The sequence below is a fragment of the Aythya ferina genome, assembly GCF_964211825.1.
Source record: "Aythya ferina genome assembly, chromosome: 7".
Lineage (NCBI taxonomy): Eukaryota > Metazoa > Chordata > Aves > Anseriformes > Anatidae > Aythya > Aythya ferina.
This window is the reverse complement of record NC_140302.1, coordinates 22,303,790-22,321,518: the sequence shown is the minus strand read 5'-3', so window position 1 is coordinate 22,321,518 and position 17,729 is coordinate 22,303,790. Positions and strand designations below refer to the sequence as shown.

The 17,729-nt window shown below is 36.4% G+C and overlaps 1 pseudogene across 4 annotated transcripts in view; it reads right to left on the bottom strand.

Annotated features, from left to right (window-relative positions):
- LOC311439799 (heparan sulfate glucosamine 3-O-sulfotransferase 1 pseudogene) overlaps positions 1-17,729 on the bottom strand; it is a 163,531-nt pseudogene that overhangs the window by 119,083 nt on the left and 26,719 nt on the right. For 3 of the 4 annotated variants that reach the window (XR_014698916.1, XR_014698918.1, XR_014698919.1), the window contains exons 2-3: positions 4,850-4,911; positions 3,008-3,073 (exon numbers count right to left, since the gene is read on the bottom strand). The product of XR_014698916.1 is annotated as a heparan sulfate glucosamine 3-O-sulfotransferase 1 pseudogene (transcript). The remainder of the gene's footprint in view (positions 1-3,007; positions 3,074-4,849; positions 4,912-17,729) is intronic. The other variant, XR_014698920.1, reaches the window with a different exon arrangement.

The window sequence follows — 17,729 nt, the reverse complement described above, 5'->3', positions numbered from 1 at the left end:
AATTTGTACATGGACATTGTTGTGTTAAAATAGTTAAATGTCACCAAAAAAAAAAAAAAAAAACCAACACACTTTTCTAATTATTTCCATTAAAAGGTTTAAGACCATTGTGTTTCCTTTGGAAAGTTTTAAGGGAATACCCTTTGAATATTTGATGTAAATATATTTAAAGACATTCTGTTTAGAAAAAGAAAAAGCTTAAATTTTGATGTGGATCCTGTATATCCCATTTATTTTGAGATACAAATAACAGATACGGGCAGGATGAGTAGCTTTTTGATTGAATAGAAATAAATGAGTCAAATAAAATTTAGATATAGCACAGATGATCTGAAGAAAAATTACAATCATTCCATCACTATATTACTCTGAAGCTCCCATGTAATTTCATTATGGGTTATGCCCTGGTGTAATGTAAACAAAGCATTAACTATATTTTTACATTATGCAAATGGTTTGAGATTTATGTCTATATAAACACTAGAGTTTACTCAGTGATTATAATATTCATAATCTCTATGATCAGTCCTCCAGGAAGAAAGCAGCTCATCTATAGAAAATGGAAAGAATGTAGGAAAGAAAGAATATAAATAATTATTTTTTTTTCTAGTTATTTGAGGATTTATCTGATATATCAGTACTAGAAAGCTAGCACCCATAGTTTTCCTCTGTAGTTGGAAAGAGAGATAGAAGGCTTATAGGTCTGAGTCTGCTTATGCATGAGATGCATAAGCAAGCATAAACACCTGGCAAGCATCAACAAGGATCTCATTCTGGTGGTGGTCTCACTTTAATGTCTAAAAGTAGGTAGACTTTTGCTACCCTGCTGCTGAAGATCTGGTATGCCTGTATGGAGATGGTACAGGCAACCTCAGCTGCTGAGACTGCACAGAGCTCTCCACACAAACTGCACATGTAGTGAGGCTACAATTTACCATCTAGAAATAGCAGCAGCTTACGTTATACAGTTCTCTTCTGTCCTGTGAAGTGTCACATAGGACCACTTTACCATCTGAAAAGGTGCTGAAACATTCTTAAGAGCTTGCTTTAAAGTCATAAACTGATACTAGCTCCATAACTATATTCTGTGTATTTTTTGAAGGAGCAAGTTTAAGAAATTCGTGGAATTAATTAGTGGGCTCTTCTGAAATGAAAAGCTCAAGTTTAAATGTAGAGAAGTTGCATGTGAAAACTGAAAAAGAAACCTTCAACTATCAAATAAATGTTATAAAGCTTCAGCTCTTAAATAAATGAATAAATAAAATAACTGTACCATGTAATTCAAAAAATATACACAAAAAAATGAGAGCTGTTGGCAGTCACACTGAATTTGACTTTGCATCAAAAGTTAAGGTTCATCATTATGAATTTGTTCATCTGGTAGCCTAAAAACACAAGGAAATAAAAAAGGATTTCTATGGAAGATGAAAAGAGTGCAGATTAATAAAACCCTTGACATTTGGGATAGCAGGGCCCTAGAATTAAAATTCCTTACATTTATTTCCAGTAAGACTGATAAGCCTGATAGCCAAATAAAAATAAAAAAGATGGATAGTAGGAATAAGGACATGAAAAGAGATGCTCTTATTTAACATAAAAGCAAAAGTAGGCTCAGTTCATCCATTTGAATGGTGGTGGAGAACAAATATTCGTCATACTAGAATTTTTACCTATTCTATCAGATGAGTGTGGTGCTTAACAGTAAGTGTATAGCAAATAAGAGACCTATATTTGAGGATGGGTGAGGAGAGGAGAGAGGAAAAGAGAGAGGATCTAGGCAATTACAGACTTGTCAGTCAGTGGTACACCCACAAAGAAATCAGTGAAAAGAAAAAAAAGTTATATAGCAAAATACAAGCACAAGATATGCAACATAGCTTTACTGTAATAGATGTAATGAAATAGATTTTTCCACACGTTTCTTGAAGTAGACATTTGAAGGTTTTCACATAACCACAGGAGACTTCAGGCACATTTGGCACACAAGTTGCTGTTACTTAGAAAGCATACTAGTGGAATCAAGCTCGCTAGGAGCTAGTTAATAAGAAAACAAGAAGTAAAGTTCCTCTCATATCAGTTTTGCAATGACATTTACACCAACCACAGCTCAGTTAGACTTTTACAAATTGTGCTCTGCACTGAGTATAAAAGAAAAAAGGCTATTAAAACATGCTATTGTGTAACAGTAGATCTGTGTTATGCTGGTAGTACTCTGCTAGCTATGGCAATGTAACAAATATGAAAGGATTAATTGCTTTCCTTGCCCAGGTATAGTCTGCACACAGCTTTTCCTATCAAATCACATTGCATATTTTTGCCTAATGAAATGTCCCTTCCTTTGTTTTCCTTTCCTACTTTCATTCATCATGATATCTTTCTAACTACTTATTTCTTGGTATTTTTATCTTGCATTCATTTTTTCATCCTTAATTTCTTAATTTGACTTTCACTGTATTTCCTATTTATTTTTTTCTTAAGTTCCTTACTCCTATCTTTTCCCAAAAAACACTAAAGCAAATTTTGCTGATTTACATGTATGTAATCATTTAATCAAAATTAAGACAGACTTACTGTCCACATTTGTTTACTAAAACCTTTTTTTTTATTCTTGTTTATTTTATAAAAACTGAAACATATCAGGATGGAGAAAATGAGTTTTAAATGAATAAATTCATCAGGAATGTAAGAGAGTTTCATTCTGTGGAGAGTGGATTGTTATGGCAACAGGATTTAGCTGTGTTTAACAAAGCAGGATGAATTTACAAAATTAAACAAGAATCCCATTCAATTTTCAAATGAAGAGAGACTTATGACACTGTCTTCTAAAATTATTCCATTTAAATCTTTGAGTCATTTTTCTCCAAACAATATTAATTTACCATTGACATCTACATCTAAAATAAGAAGGTTATCATATAACAAATATGTATTTGTGTCTTTACTTAAGGTATAAATTAGAACTATATTCTCTTTCAAGAACTGTAAAATAAGCATGAGTTATTCTTACCTAGAACTTTAAAGCAGCTTCTGAAGAAAAGCCACATCAATTTGCTGTTGAGAATTTCACTCTGCTCTGTAAGTACAGTCAAGTATTTGACTAGTTGGGTCACAGATATATAAATCCAAAATAACATCATTGAGAAAAAAAAAATGCAGGAGAAGGAGCCCTCTTCAAATTTAGTAATCCCTGCTCTTTTCTTCTCTGTCTTTCTGAGGGTGAAACTGTATGTCAACTCAAGCACACAATAACACGCTTTTCAAAAGAAGGTAAGGATTTATTGATCAAATGATGAAAAACATCTTAAGAGTTTCAGCCACTCCAGTACCTGCTGTTAAAGAGAAATCTGAATTTTTCTGGTATTTTTGTGAATCACACAAGGCTGTATTTTATATAGTAAATTATTTAAATCCAATGTTTTGTTACATGCATTATCTTTTACCAGGAGGGCTATAACAGCCACTGAATTTGGTAGAAATTTCACTTAATATCTGTGGTTGTTGGACTGTATCCCTAAGAACATATGCTAGATGTGTCAAGATCAGTTAGGTTTTGCTATTTCCATAAAGCTGACTACAATTTTTATATGGTATATTGTTAGCAGACTACACATTAAGAAGAGCAAATTAGAAAAGTCAAAAAAATAACGGATTTGACTATAACAAGCTGAGGTGAGAACCTAGCCCACATTTTTATCAAGAAAAGGTGTGAACAGTCATATTTATCTTATTTCATTTTTTTGTGATAGGAACCTTTTTCTGACAATTTATTTTCTGAGATCTATATTTCAAGCACCCGGTTTCACTATACTTTAGAAAATTAGTTACCTGCAACAGTATATTCAGTGAAATAATTCCAATAATCTAAAGTCTAAAAAGTTTTCAGTAGTTAATATTAGTATTTATTCTATTGAATTACGAAAAATAGTCAACCAAAAGAGGAAGTAGAAGGATATCAAATGCAATAAATAACCACAGAATTATAAATAGTGTGTATGGTTCGCATTTATCTGGTTGAGTTCTGAGTATCTCCAAAAATGGGGATTTCACAACCATAAGTTTTAGTCCAACTGGTGAGCCTGTAACTCCCTCTATCTAGAAGGATCCTACAAGAGACTGTATCATAAGGCTTGAAAAAGTCAAGATAAATGAATCTAATGTTCTTCCTTCATCCACAAAGCCAGTCATCCATTGTAAAAGGCAATCAGGTTGGTTAGACAGGATTTGTCCTTGAGAAATCCATGCTGAACATTCACTGTCACTTTTCCGTCCTTCACGTGCTTGAAATGTCTTGCAGGAGGACCTGTTCAAAATTCCCCTGTGGTCTGAAAAGAGAATGTAATTCCCCATCTCCTGTTCTTTCACCTTATAAGGGTGTGTGTGACACTTGCCTTTTTTTTTTCCTAGTCATGGGGAACCTTCCTTGATTTCCATAATCTTCCAAAGCTGATAGATAGTGGACAACTACCTCAGCATACTCCCCCTCTCCTCCAACCCCGCCCCCATCCCCTATCCCCAACCTGTATGGTCATATGAACTTGCATGTTTTTTTAATACTTTTTCCTTGCTGAACATCAAAACTTTTATCGTGTGAATAATAGTAACATTTACCCACTTAAACGGATTTGAATATTTTAACTATACAAGTATTGAGTAGTAAGCCCATATTGACATACTGTATGTGTATAACATGTATGTTGGCGCTAAATGATAGACTAGTGAAATATCTGAAATATCTGTATTTCTAGTAATTACCAAAATCGTCTCTTGCTTCAGGATTCAAAAATTCATTTTCAGGTCTCTTGGGTGTCTTAATTTTAAAGCCTAAAGTTACATTCAGATTGCAGCTTACTTTGGCTTCTGTATTCCTTGAAGCTTTGAGAACAACAGCATCTTCCTTCCTTGTGACTGCAACTGTATGGGAGCAGAAACTTCAGCTTTATTTCTGAGATTCAGGGGAAACAATATACAATTTTGCATGTATAAAAGAATGAGGAGATTCTAAATCTCCTTGTCAGTTACTGTTGTATTTTATAGAACTTTGCCAGACCACATTTTGTTGCAGAAAAGCAATACAAAATATATGCAAAACTTTACTACCTATGACTACCTTCACACTTAATCTCTATTTAACTGAACTTTCATAGCTAAAAATAGAAATAAATGTATTATAAATCAAGGCAGTAAAGTGAAATTTGCAGAACAATTGTAAAAATAAGTTTTCAATGAGTACAAAATTAAGAAAATTTTACAAAGTATATATATAGACATGTAAAAACAGAAGGCATTTATATATCACTTTTCCTATTATACTTCTGATCTTTCAGTTTATTGATGCTTCATAAATATCCAGTATTATATGTGAAAAAGCATATATTATGACTATATTGCACTGCATAATGTAAATGCATTCCAGATTCCAGTTGTAGTTACCAAACATATCTGTTTTATACTGATAACCATGTGGACTTTGAAAAGAAAAAATGACGGGATCCAAAATGAAAAAGAAAGACCTGCAAGATCTACAACAAGGGCCTGCAAAATTCTTGAACTAAACTAATGGAATTACACTTGGATTCTGAAAAAGAAATCCAAGCACAAGGTGAGAAAAAGATCCAGAGTTTTTTTTTTTTTAAACCTCCTTCTAGTGTTTCATTAGCATAGAAATCCAATGTTGCTAAGATTAACATTGTCAGAACTCTTTAAGGATTTGTTACCTAACAGTCAAACTATCCCTTGTTACTATCTTAACCATTGTAAGATTTTTCTGTCTAAAGTGTTAAAAATCCCCAGAGGGCTAGACTGAAATAATTACATAGCATACATGCATTACTCTAATGATAAAGAAAATATGCCCCAGGTTGTAAATGTAGACCTCTTGCACTGATAGGAATGTGGCAGCCTAGTACATAAAGGACAGCTGGAAATGACCTAACTGTATGAAGAATATACTTTTCCATAATAGACTATACATCTTTGGTAATCTAAATTAAAATGAAATGCAACACAACTTCTATACTAGAGCAGTAACGTCACCCATAGTTGCAGCTTCCAGACATTTAAAATTTAGGTTGTAAACCAAAAACAACAGAGTATGTGCAACACCTGTGAAATGAACTGTGAAGCAAAGTTTGCAAGGCCTATCTTTTTAAAATCACATGCCTTTTCTTTACTTCTTTTACTTAAATCATGTACATATTACTATGTCCTTAGTGAAATATAAGTATGAACAGTTAAGGGGCTGGACGGTGAAACAAAGACCAGTAAACAGAAGAACTGTTCCACTGGAAACATTCCATCCAAATTTTGAAAAAAACAAACAAACAAACAAAAAAATTGCTATTTTATTTTTAACAGAAATAACTGCAAACTTGATTTTGCATAAACTCAGTTTAATGATGGGGAGTAGGATTGGGCACAAAAAATGCATTTCTTCTGTATCAGCAAATCAGCAAAACATTGATTTCACCGTATTGGGGATAGGACTTTTTTTTTTTTTTTTTTTTAATATAAGTCAAGTTCAAAAAGTCAATATCAAAGAAAAATACTTAAATTTTAACAAAGCATAATGCTTTTAGCCACGTATGAATTTTCATAACTTTTCATATGAAATTTAAATTGCTTTCATCCTATATTCCACAAAGTCTGAATAGAATAAAAATCTGATTTCCTTTTGTCTCTAGCTAGTGCCCTCCTTGATAGTAACCTTGTGTATGACCTTGGGAAAACTTTTTAATCTCACTCAGTTCTGTCTGGGAAAATAATAGTTCCTCAGATGAGTGCTATGGATTGTAAATTAATTGATTTTCTGAGATGTTCTGATAATACAGTGGTATCAGCACAGCACACCAGAAATCATCTGAGGATAATTCCTCAAGAATTCTAGTCCTGTAATTTTTTTAAATAAAGCCATGTCATAATAAGTCTCAAGCAGAATTTAAGTGGAGCACTATCCTATTCCTGGCTTTGTTCCAGGAGTGAATTGAACCCTTGGTGAATCTTATTTCTTTCTACATGCTACCAAATCCTTAAGACATCACTATATAAAGAAAGAAAAAAAAATATTTTTGCCACTTAATAGTATTTTAATTTGCAAATCACTAAGATGATACTTAAAGATCTGCAAAAGTAAGATCTCAATTCACTAGAGAAAGCAAAAAGCAAATTAAGCAGGTTTACACTCTACTAAATATCACCCAAGGACTCATTAGTGTGATTTACATGATTAGTTAACCTGTGTAAGTATGAACATTATGAAAACCATGACTTTCTATTTGTTTTAAAATGCAAATGGGTTAAGTGTCCTTGATATCTGAGTCACAGTTTCCTGAATTAAGTATAGAACTTTATTCACATGTTGCGGTAATTGAGTAAGCTCAGATCTGGATAGCGAGGGAGAGTTCACAGAAGTTTAGCACATTTTCACTTCCCCAAAATTATTTCAATTTTCTATGGACTTTATGAGTGATGGATTTTATGAATTCAAACTATAGGTACACGTAGCTCAGTACAAGTCTTCTGTTCATCGGCAGCCTAGGATTTGAATAACTGGAAAACTCTAAGCCATAAATTAAATATCGTAAGCTATGTATATGTTTAGTAAATGTTACAGTATCTATCTTTATGTAGATATATATACAATATCTATAGATAGATATTTTATCTATTTTCCCTCTGCAGACAGAGTAAGCAAATCTGATCACTTACAAGTTTTAAAATCTTGTGCTGTTTAAGTAGCTCAAAGAAGAATTATATCTACCAGACTACTCAGTGAGATCACTATAGAATGAACCTGAGCACAGAAAGAAACAGTGCAGTCCCTGACTCTTGTGCTCTAATGAGAATATACATTCCTGCAAACACTATTCCTTCCTGGTAGAACTGTAGCTACAGATGACCAAACTCTTCCCTTTATTATCCACAGATAAATAGGTTGATACCCTTTCAAACATACCGAGAGTGTTACAATATTTAACTGAAGCAAAGATTGACAAGTCTCTAGAACAGAAGCAATTTTTTAGTATGCACATGTCTAATGTTTAACAGGATAATACCCAAAATTAAAGTTTGCCTTCTCTTGATGCTATCACAAGTCACATAGTAAAAAATAAATCATTTGTGGAACCTAATGGTAAGAAAGAAGGATTACTGTCATTTGTTGTGATGCACGTCACAACAAATATGCCTATAGTTTCACAATAGAATACTGGTATCAACCCTGTAAGGTTTTTTTTGTTTTTTTTTTTTTTTTTTTTGTTTTGTTTTTTGTTTTTTTTTTAATGTAATAATAAAAATTAAAATTATAAAAAAAAAAAAAGCCAGCCAAAAACACCAAAACCAAACAGCCAGACACACACACACACACACACACACACACAAACACGCTGTGGATTTAAGTATTTGAAGCAGTGAAAAGTACACCCTCTGTTTTGCTCTTCCAAATTTCCCGGATAAAGTATACATTAGATACCTAATCTGAATTTGTTTGGTTTCAGAGTCCAGCTATCAGGTCATTTTTATATTTTTATCAGATATATTTAAGGGCTCTTTACTATCAGTAATTATCTCTTCGTGGGAATACCAATAGATATATTAAATTGTTTCCCTTCCCCCTCCCCCCCCCCCATCAAATAAAATAACTAAGACAGAACTTCCTGTCTTTCATTCCAAATCAGGTCTTCTGACCTTGAATCATTGTTGTGGCTCCTGGGGAAACATATTGAAATTTTTCAGCATGTATTTTAAAGCATGGAGGGCATAGCTATAATTGTCTCATTAATGGAGAATTATTTATAATTATTTATAATTATTTATAATTATTTATAATATATAATCATTAATAGAGAATCATTTAGTTTACTCAGTATTTTCCTGTTTGTATACCATGGAACCTTGTCTGTTACAGCATTGCTTTGTTAGGTCTTATATTTCCGGCTCTGAATTATGATCTCTAAACCCTTTTGGTATCACTATTACCTCAGGAATAGCTCACAACTGTAAGTCTTCCTCAGAGTAAACATGTTAGAAAGAATTGAGCAATTGGAGGCAAATATCATCTTATTGGCCATCAAGCTGGAATTTCATTTTCTTACTCCCTTAAATATTTCTTGTGAAACTTTGGATATGTCTCTTCTGGTTCAGATTCTTAATGTTATTTGGGTGTGGAATTCAAACTAAAATATCAACGAGAGATTCTTTCCCCACTTGTTTCAGTGTAATTATTTAGTTTAGAAATGATTATTATAACCAGATTGTTTTGTATTACACAGGCTGGAGGATTTCCTTCAAATCCAATAAGACTTGAAAGAAAGACTTTAAAGTCCTTCCTTTCCAATCTTCTCACCACAATTGTTGGTTGTCTCTGAAGCTCTCTAATACTTAAGCATCTTCCATGAATTACGGCTTCCAAAAGAGAACACAGAATTGGAACACAGAATTCCAAGAACAGTTACTGTCCTGTTCATACAAAGGCAGTATTAATCATTCCACCTTTTTGGTATCCTTCTGCTTTTGTCTTTAGTCACTCTAGCCCTTTAATTCCAGCATTGCTATGATCTTCTACCAGTTTTCTGCCCTGACTTCAAATCATTTTCTAAGTCACTGACTTCCACCATAATATCTCCCACTTTATCGGAGGGCTAGCATTCCTGGTTCTAGATGATTTTGCATTTGAACATAAGAAATTCATATTACTTGCTTCTTCTACTTGACTATGAAATACTTCAGAAGCTTTGAAATACTAGAATTTCAAACAAGTATCAGTGATGCTTATTGTAATTATTCAGTGGACACTCCTGACTTAAAAAGTACTGTTAAAAAGCTTTTAAAATTATTTTACTTACTTGATTTGTTTTCTGAAACAACATGAAAGTGATACATAATTAAACAGGATCAAAAATTCTGCTAGGAAAAGAGCATTTTGTGCCTGTTATACAGTGATGAATTACTGTTAAAACAACCTGCTGAGCAGTTACCTTTTTTTTCCTTTGTAATTCGTAATAAAACCCAGTGACATTATGTCTCCCAACAGCCTGAGTAAGTTTAACAAATTGTAATAGGAGCACTAAATCAATCCAATTCAATTTATTTAAACAAGACAAAAACCCCGAGGAGACCTTCATGCATTCACTTAAATGACAACCTCAAAAGTTAGGACCTAAAATAAGCAGTGAAAAGAAAGTTTAGAAACCATATCCAGTGTGCGAATGCTTTATGTTCATTTTAGCACATCCAGGACTTCATAAGAATGAAAACTAAAATGTCAACATGAAATAAAAACTGAGTATCAGCGAGTTACTGTTTAAATAAATTATAATTAGAATTTCCTACCTCAGAAAATTTTCATTCTGAATGTTTTAATGTATGTCTTTCTGAATGTCTTTAGGATGCTGACATTAGACTTTACTAGACTTTAGAATCTTATAAATAAGTAAGCATATTTCTATACATACACGTGAGTTTATGAGTAAACAAAGTAACAAACTGAGTCTTCCATTCAGCTTAGTCAGTTCAGTCTATGCATGGGTCCCTGAGGGAACAAGGAAAAAAAAAGAGAGAGAGAGAGAGAGAGAGAGAGAAAAGCATTGTGCATTGTTTGAATTTAGTTAAAAGTGGCAAAAGAGTTACATTAAAAATTACATGATCACTGGAATTAGTCTGTGGTATTGAAAGATGGGAAACTAGCCCTTAATGCCTTTCATGAGAGAATCATATTACTAATGCTGAGAAAATATTTTATTCAGCAGAGCAAATACATTAAAAAAAAAAAAAAGTCTGGTAGAAGAAGAAAAATGTATTTTCCAAAAAGGACTATGTTCAAATGACGTATTTTGAAAATAAATAAATAAATAAAATAAATAAAAAAAATCCCAGAATTCAGATTACAAAGTCATGATGAAATAAGAACAGCCTGTTAAATCTATTTTTTTAGGCAATCGGTTGCACAAGGCTCAGATTATGTTGTACTTCAACTGGAAGGTGTGTGGCAGATGGCCCACAAACACAGACTGCAAAGTCATCTGCATAAAAGCAACAGCACAATCTACAAGGAATCACAAAGACACTAACGTACCTAAAGAGGAAAACATATCACAGTAAAGGGAACCCTCTGGGGCACCTTGTTAATTATTGCAAGGTCACATTCCTGTGTAAGATTATGTTCATTACTCTAGAGCTAATTTACACTCAGTTTGGTGTATGGTTCTTAAAGCCCAAGGCCAAAAAAAAAAATTATTGTAAAAATTTGTGAAGAGCAATTTGAGAGTTTTCATCATTATAAATAATTTTCCCATCATTGGTGATTAACCAGAGACTGAAAACCAATTCCAATCAGGAACCACTGGATCCTGAGGTCTACAATCCAGCCTATAAAATAAAGGCAAAAAAAAAAAATCCCAGTCTAGATCACGGCAGTTGTGCCATTCACTCCTAACCTAAATTCAGCCTGCAGTTCAAAACAAGAATTTTAAACCATAATATATCATTCAGACCTTTGATTTGAGGTGATGTGTTCCCTGCTTCCAATCTACCAAAGTTTTAGGTTAAATACTGTGAGGAGCACTGGAACAGGTTTGCCCAGAGAGGTTGTGGAGTCTCCTTCCATGGAGATATTCAAAACCCACCTGGATGCCATCCTGAGCAACGTCCTCTAAGTGATCCTGCTAAGCAGGGGATTTAGGACAAGAAGTAACAAGATCCAAATACTCCATGCAGTCCTTGGGAACATAGTATGCTGCTGATTTCATATTGTACCATACCATTGAAAACAGTGTTCTACTCCCCAGAAGGTATGCATCCTTAAACAGCCTTAGAACAAAAACAATACAGGACATCCAGCTATTCTGTTTAGTATAAAAAATTAAGGAAAAAAGTTGCACAGGATGAAACAAGAAGAATGTCTAGAGTTTCCAGGGAGGGAGCTAAAAGGAAGAAGAAACAGACATTAACAACAAACATCAACTGCATACATAAGCATTGGATATAGGCACTAAAAATGTTTCGTCTTAGTGTCTACAGCTCCCCATAACCTACAAGCATTTTTTCACTAAGCAAGAGAGAACTGCATATATAACACCAAGTCAGAGACTTGACTCAAGACTCAGTTTCTTTCTCAGCATCCTGATGAGAGACAATTTTGTAATTGAAGTTAAGAGAAGACTGAATTCAATCATCCTCTTCTGCAGATAAAACCTTTCTGAACATCAACTGTAAAAACAGACCTTCCTTGTTAAATTGAAACCAATAAAGCCTTATCACTTACTTCACTGACAGCAAGATCAGACATATGAATCTTCCTTCACTAACAGATAATTTGATTATCCATCCAATTAGATCACAGAATCACAGAATTTCTAGGTTGGAAGAGACCTCAATATTATCAAGTCCAACCTCTGACCTAACGCTAGCAGTCCCCACTAAACCATATCCCTAAGCTCTACATCTAAACGTCTTTTGAAGACTTCCAGGGATGGTGACTCCACCACTTCCCTGGGCAGCCTGTTCCAATGCCTAACAACGCTTTCAGTAAAGAAGTTCTTCCTAACATCCAGCCTAAAACTCCCCTGGCGCAACTTAAGCCCATTCCCCCTCGTCCTGTCACCAGGCACGTGGGAGAACAAACCAACCCCCACCTCGCTACAGCCTCCCTTGAGGTACCTACAGAGAGCGATAAGGTCACCCCTGAGCCTCCTCTTCTCCAGGCTGAACAAGCCCAGCTCCCTCAGCCGCTCCTCGTAGGACTTGCTCTCCAGGCCCCTCACCAGCTTCGTTGACCTTCTCTGGACCCGCTCAAGCACCTCGATGTCCTTCTTGTAGCGAGGGGCCCAAAACTGAACACAGTACTCGAGGTGCGGCCTCACCAGAGCCGAGTACAGGGGGACGATCACCTCCCTAGCCCTGCTGGCCACACTGTTCCTGATACAAGCCAGGATGCCGTTGGCCTTCTTGGCCACCTGAGCACACTGCTGGCTCATATTCAGCTGACTATCCACCAATACTCCCAGGTCCTTCTCTGCCTGGCAGCTCTCCAACCATTCCTCTCCCAGCCTGTAGCTCTGCTTGGGGTTATTGCGCCCCAGGTGCAGGACCCGGCACTTGGCCTTGTTGAACTTCATGCAGTTGACCTCAGCCCATTGGTGCAGCCTATCCAGATCCTCCTGCAGAGCTTTCCTACCCTCAAGCAGATCGACACATGCACCTAACTTAGTGTCATCTGCGAACTTACTGAGGGTGCACTCGATGCCCTCGTCCAGATCATCGATGAAGATATTAAAGAGGACCGGCCCCAGCACCGAGCCCTGGGGGACGCCACTAGTGACTGGCCTCCAGCTGGACTTGACTCCATTCACCACGACTCTTTGGGCCTGGCTATCCAGCCAGTTTCTAACCCAACGAAGCGTGCGCCAGTCCAAGCCAAGAGCAGCCAGTTTCTTGAGGAGAATGCTGTGGGAGACGGTGTCAAAAGCCTTGCTGAAGTCAAGGTAGACCACATCCACAGCCTTTCCCTCGTCCACCCAGCGCGTCACTCTGTCATAGAAGGAGATCAGGTTCGTCAAGCAGGACCTGCCTTTCATAAACCCATGCTGACTGGGCCTGATCGCCTGGTTGCCCTGCAAGTGCTGCGTGATGACTCTCAGGAGGATCTGCTCCATGAGTTTCCCTGGCACTGAGGTCAAACTGACAGGCCTGTAGTTTCCTGGGTCTGCCCTCCGGCCCTTCTTGTAGATGGGTGTCACATTTGCTAGCCGTCAGTCAACTGGGACGTCCCCCAATAGCCAGGACTGCTGATAAATGATGGACAGTGGCTTGGCCAGCTCCTCTGCCAGTTCTCTCAGTATCCTTGGGTGGATCCCATCCGGGCCCATCGACTTGTGCACATCCAAGTGCCGTAGCAGGTCACCAACCAGGTCTTCATGGATAGTGAGGGCTACATCCTGTTCCCCATCCCCTTCCACCAGCTCAGGGTGCTGAGTATCCAGAGAACAACCAGTATTGCCGCTAAAGACTGAGGCAAAGAAGGCATTGAGCACCTCCGCCTTTTCCTCATCTCTTGTAACTAAGTTTCCCTGTGCATCCAGTAAAGGATGGAGATTCTCCTTAGTCCTCCTTTTAGTGTTGATGTATTTATAGAAACGTTTTTTGTTATCTTTAACGGCAGTAGCCAGATTGAGCTCCAGATGAGCTTTGGACTTCCTAATTTTGTCCCTGCACAGCCTCACTACATCCTTAAAGTCCTCCCTAGTGGCCTGCCCACTTTTCCAAAGATTATAAACCCTCTTTTTTCTCTTAAGATCAAGCCACAATTCTCTGTTGAGCCAGGCTGGTCTTCTTCCCCGCCAGCTCGTCTTTGGGCACGTGGGGACAGACCGTTCCTGCGCCATTAAGATTTCCCTCTTGAAGAGCGCCCAGCCTTCCTGGACCCCTCTGCCCTTCAGAACCGCCTCCCAAGGGACTCCACCAACTAGTGTCCTGAGCAGCTCAAAGTCAGCTCTCCAAAAGTCCAATACAGCGGTTTTACTGGTCCCCTTCCTGGCCTTGCCAAGAATAGTGAACTCCACCATTTCGTGGTCACTCTGCCCAATCAGATCATACAGTCTGATTTGTAAGACATCAAGAGCTATGTGTGACCCTCTTATAACACTCCTATAAATAAATATTTTCTTGACTTTCAGTTTCAGATGATTTTTCAAAAACAAGGTTATTATGTACTGGAGGCAATATAAGAATATTTTTGACAACATTCTGCCTGTGAATATTATTACAAATGTTTCCTGTTTGTTTTCAAACAGGAAACAAATGTTTGTTTTCAAACAAACAACAGAAAAAACAAAAACAAACAAACAAAAAAACTTCATATTATTGAATGTAAAGCATACTTTAAATAAAAAACAAAAAAAAACAACAAAACAAAAACAAACAAACAAACAAAACAAAACACACTTTTGTCTAAGAACCTCTGATTCACAGTTGTCTTTCACCAAAACACACTTTTTGTGGACCTCATTCGTTCTTATCATAATATCGTCAAAAGCAAAGAGCACAAAACTTGGATCTTATTTGAAATGGAAAAGAGAGAACTTGAATTTAGTTTTTAAATAATGATTTTCACATTCATAACTAACAAAGATGCCTTATTAAATATTTCTGGATTTTTGTCTGCAAGACAGCACTGGAGACAAGACACCCTAAACAAGAATCATTCACACATTTCTGAATTCAAAACAGGGGCCTCAAAATATTTTTATTTTAAAACAAGCTAAAAGTGATGCTGTGTCAAGCTGCTTTGACCCAGTTGAGTCTGACCTCCACCCTGTTATCAGTTGAATTGATGAAACAACTGCACTTTAAAGTAGAATGCAAATCCAAACTGGCAGCCTACCAACAGAAAAATATAAAGAATATTAACTACTCATATTAAGAGTTCAGCTACCACTAACTAATAAAATAAGCTGAGATGTCCTTACCATGATTAAGGAGAATATTTCTTAACAGAGTATGCCTCTCTAGTCTATCTGTTATTATATTTTAGATAATATTGTATTGCTATAATATAGACAGGAAAAAGAAAAAAAAATAAATAAATCTATCTCTGACAACAATAAAGAGATGAAGCATTTAAGAAGCAACATATTCCATCCAAGTTCTCCTAAATTTTGAGTATCAGTTCTCTGTTTCCTTCATTTTCCTCAAGGACTCCGGCAAAGTCTTTGGAGTACCTAAATAGAAATACCACATGCAGCTTATAACTTCACGGGTTAAGAGCTCCGAAAAAGGCCAAAGTTATCTTTCACATTATTTATAATAATATTAGGTATATTTTTAGCTAGACATTTTAGCTTAGATTTTTTTCTAGAGGATTAGAAGCAGCAACTGAAACGTACTATGATGAGAACTTTTAAAGGTCATTACTAAACATAATCAACTGCACCTGAAAGAAGAAAAAAGAAAAAAAAACATTTAACTGTTATGTGGTGGATAACAAAGAAGATATCTAGTAAACCATAATTGGGAAGAATTTCTTTTATTATTTCTTAACAGAGTGACTATCTGAATAATTTGCAGAATTACCAGGATCTTCTCTGCAATAAATGTTTTAATGGGAAAGTAGAATAAAGAAAATATTACAGGAAGCTGAAGTGTGGCCAAAGCTGTGATTTCAATTAAGTGTACATACATGTAATACACGTTGTTGATACAATAGAAAGGAGAATCATTTGATCTCTCTTCTCCTTCTTGAATAATATGCACTGCAAAATATGCATGATGGAGCTGGAAAATAACAGGCTATTGCCTTTGACAGAGATTTTAATTGGAAGACAGTATACAGATTGGAAAGTGGAATGCTGTCTATATGAAAGTGTTATGCACTACTATGTAATAGTAGTAATAACATATGAAAGAGGGCTGTTAAGAATGGAGAAATGCACATTTTTAATTGGTAGATGGGGGGGAGCTTTGAAACGGTTAATCCTCATTTGCAACAATTTAATTATCCCTTATGAAACCGATGAAAAAGAAAGTTTGAAAAGCTTGTAGGTGTGTTTGTAAGTCTCAAAATAAAGCTGGGAGGCAGCTGACTTGAAATACCAGAGGGTTCTCATGCCTCAAAATTCTTGCATATTAAAATAGCTAGTGGCAGACATGAAGGGATAGGCAGGAGCAGAATGATCTGCTGAAATCCAGTAGGGATCTAACCCAAATGGAAAATTTGTGCATTCCTTCTGGGCTTCCTTCTATGCCCTTGGGATGCCAAAATAATGTCATCTCAAGTCACCAAACCACCAGAGGAGGAGCACAGAAAGAAACAGATACTCATGAAGACAATTCTCAGAGGCCCCTCTTCATTTGTATCTGTGATGCATGAACATGGGAAAGCCTATATTCCACAGTCTGTATCCCCAGAGCCTGTAAAGACTATTTCCAGGTACTCACGAGAATAAGCTCAGTATTATTCTGCTGTATTCTCTCAAATTCATATGGCATTCTGCAATTCAGTCTTTGCACAATCCTTATTCTCATTGATTAAGTTTGCTGCCCATGTGAATACTGAGCGAGAACTTCAGGAGTTAACACAGTAATTACACTCCTTGCTATAAATCAAGAACTTCAGTAGAGAAGATACACCTCACTAGGGAGGTAACAACAGATCAGAAGTGAAATGCTGCAGGACTCCTGCCCCCACCCCAGCTTCCTCTCCCCAGCAGGTACCTGTTTACTGGGCACAACCAGGCAGCCCCACTCCAGTGAGTGTACAAAACCCCAAGCCTGCCCTTCCTCACACAGCCCAGCTATGGAGCTGAGATCAGTCAGAGGGTTCCTGTCCTGCACTGCAACAGATGTCCTACCTATCACTACCTCTTCATAGTCCTGGAAAGATCTGATGCAAAACTTTCTTTAGCACTGGATTTTTTGCTACAGCTCCACTGCAACCCCTGCCCTCCCTGCCCCGCCCCCCCCAGTATTCAATATAACCTTTTCCTCCAATCTCTCTGCAAGTCACTGTGACATCTTTCATCCTGGTCCAGATGTACTGTCCCCAAAACACAGCAGTAATGATATTTCAGCTGTGAACAGGATAGTTAGAGGGCAGGGTCAATGAATGTCCATTTTGTCTGCTCAGGTAACTAAGAAAATACAGGATTCGTGAAACTGGTTTACTCAGGTAGAGTTAGGAAGCTCCATTTACACAAAAAGTTTGCTGTATAAAGAAGTAACCATCTAACACAGTAAAAATC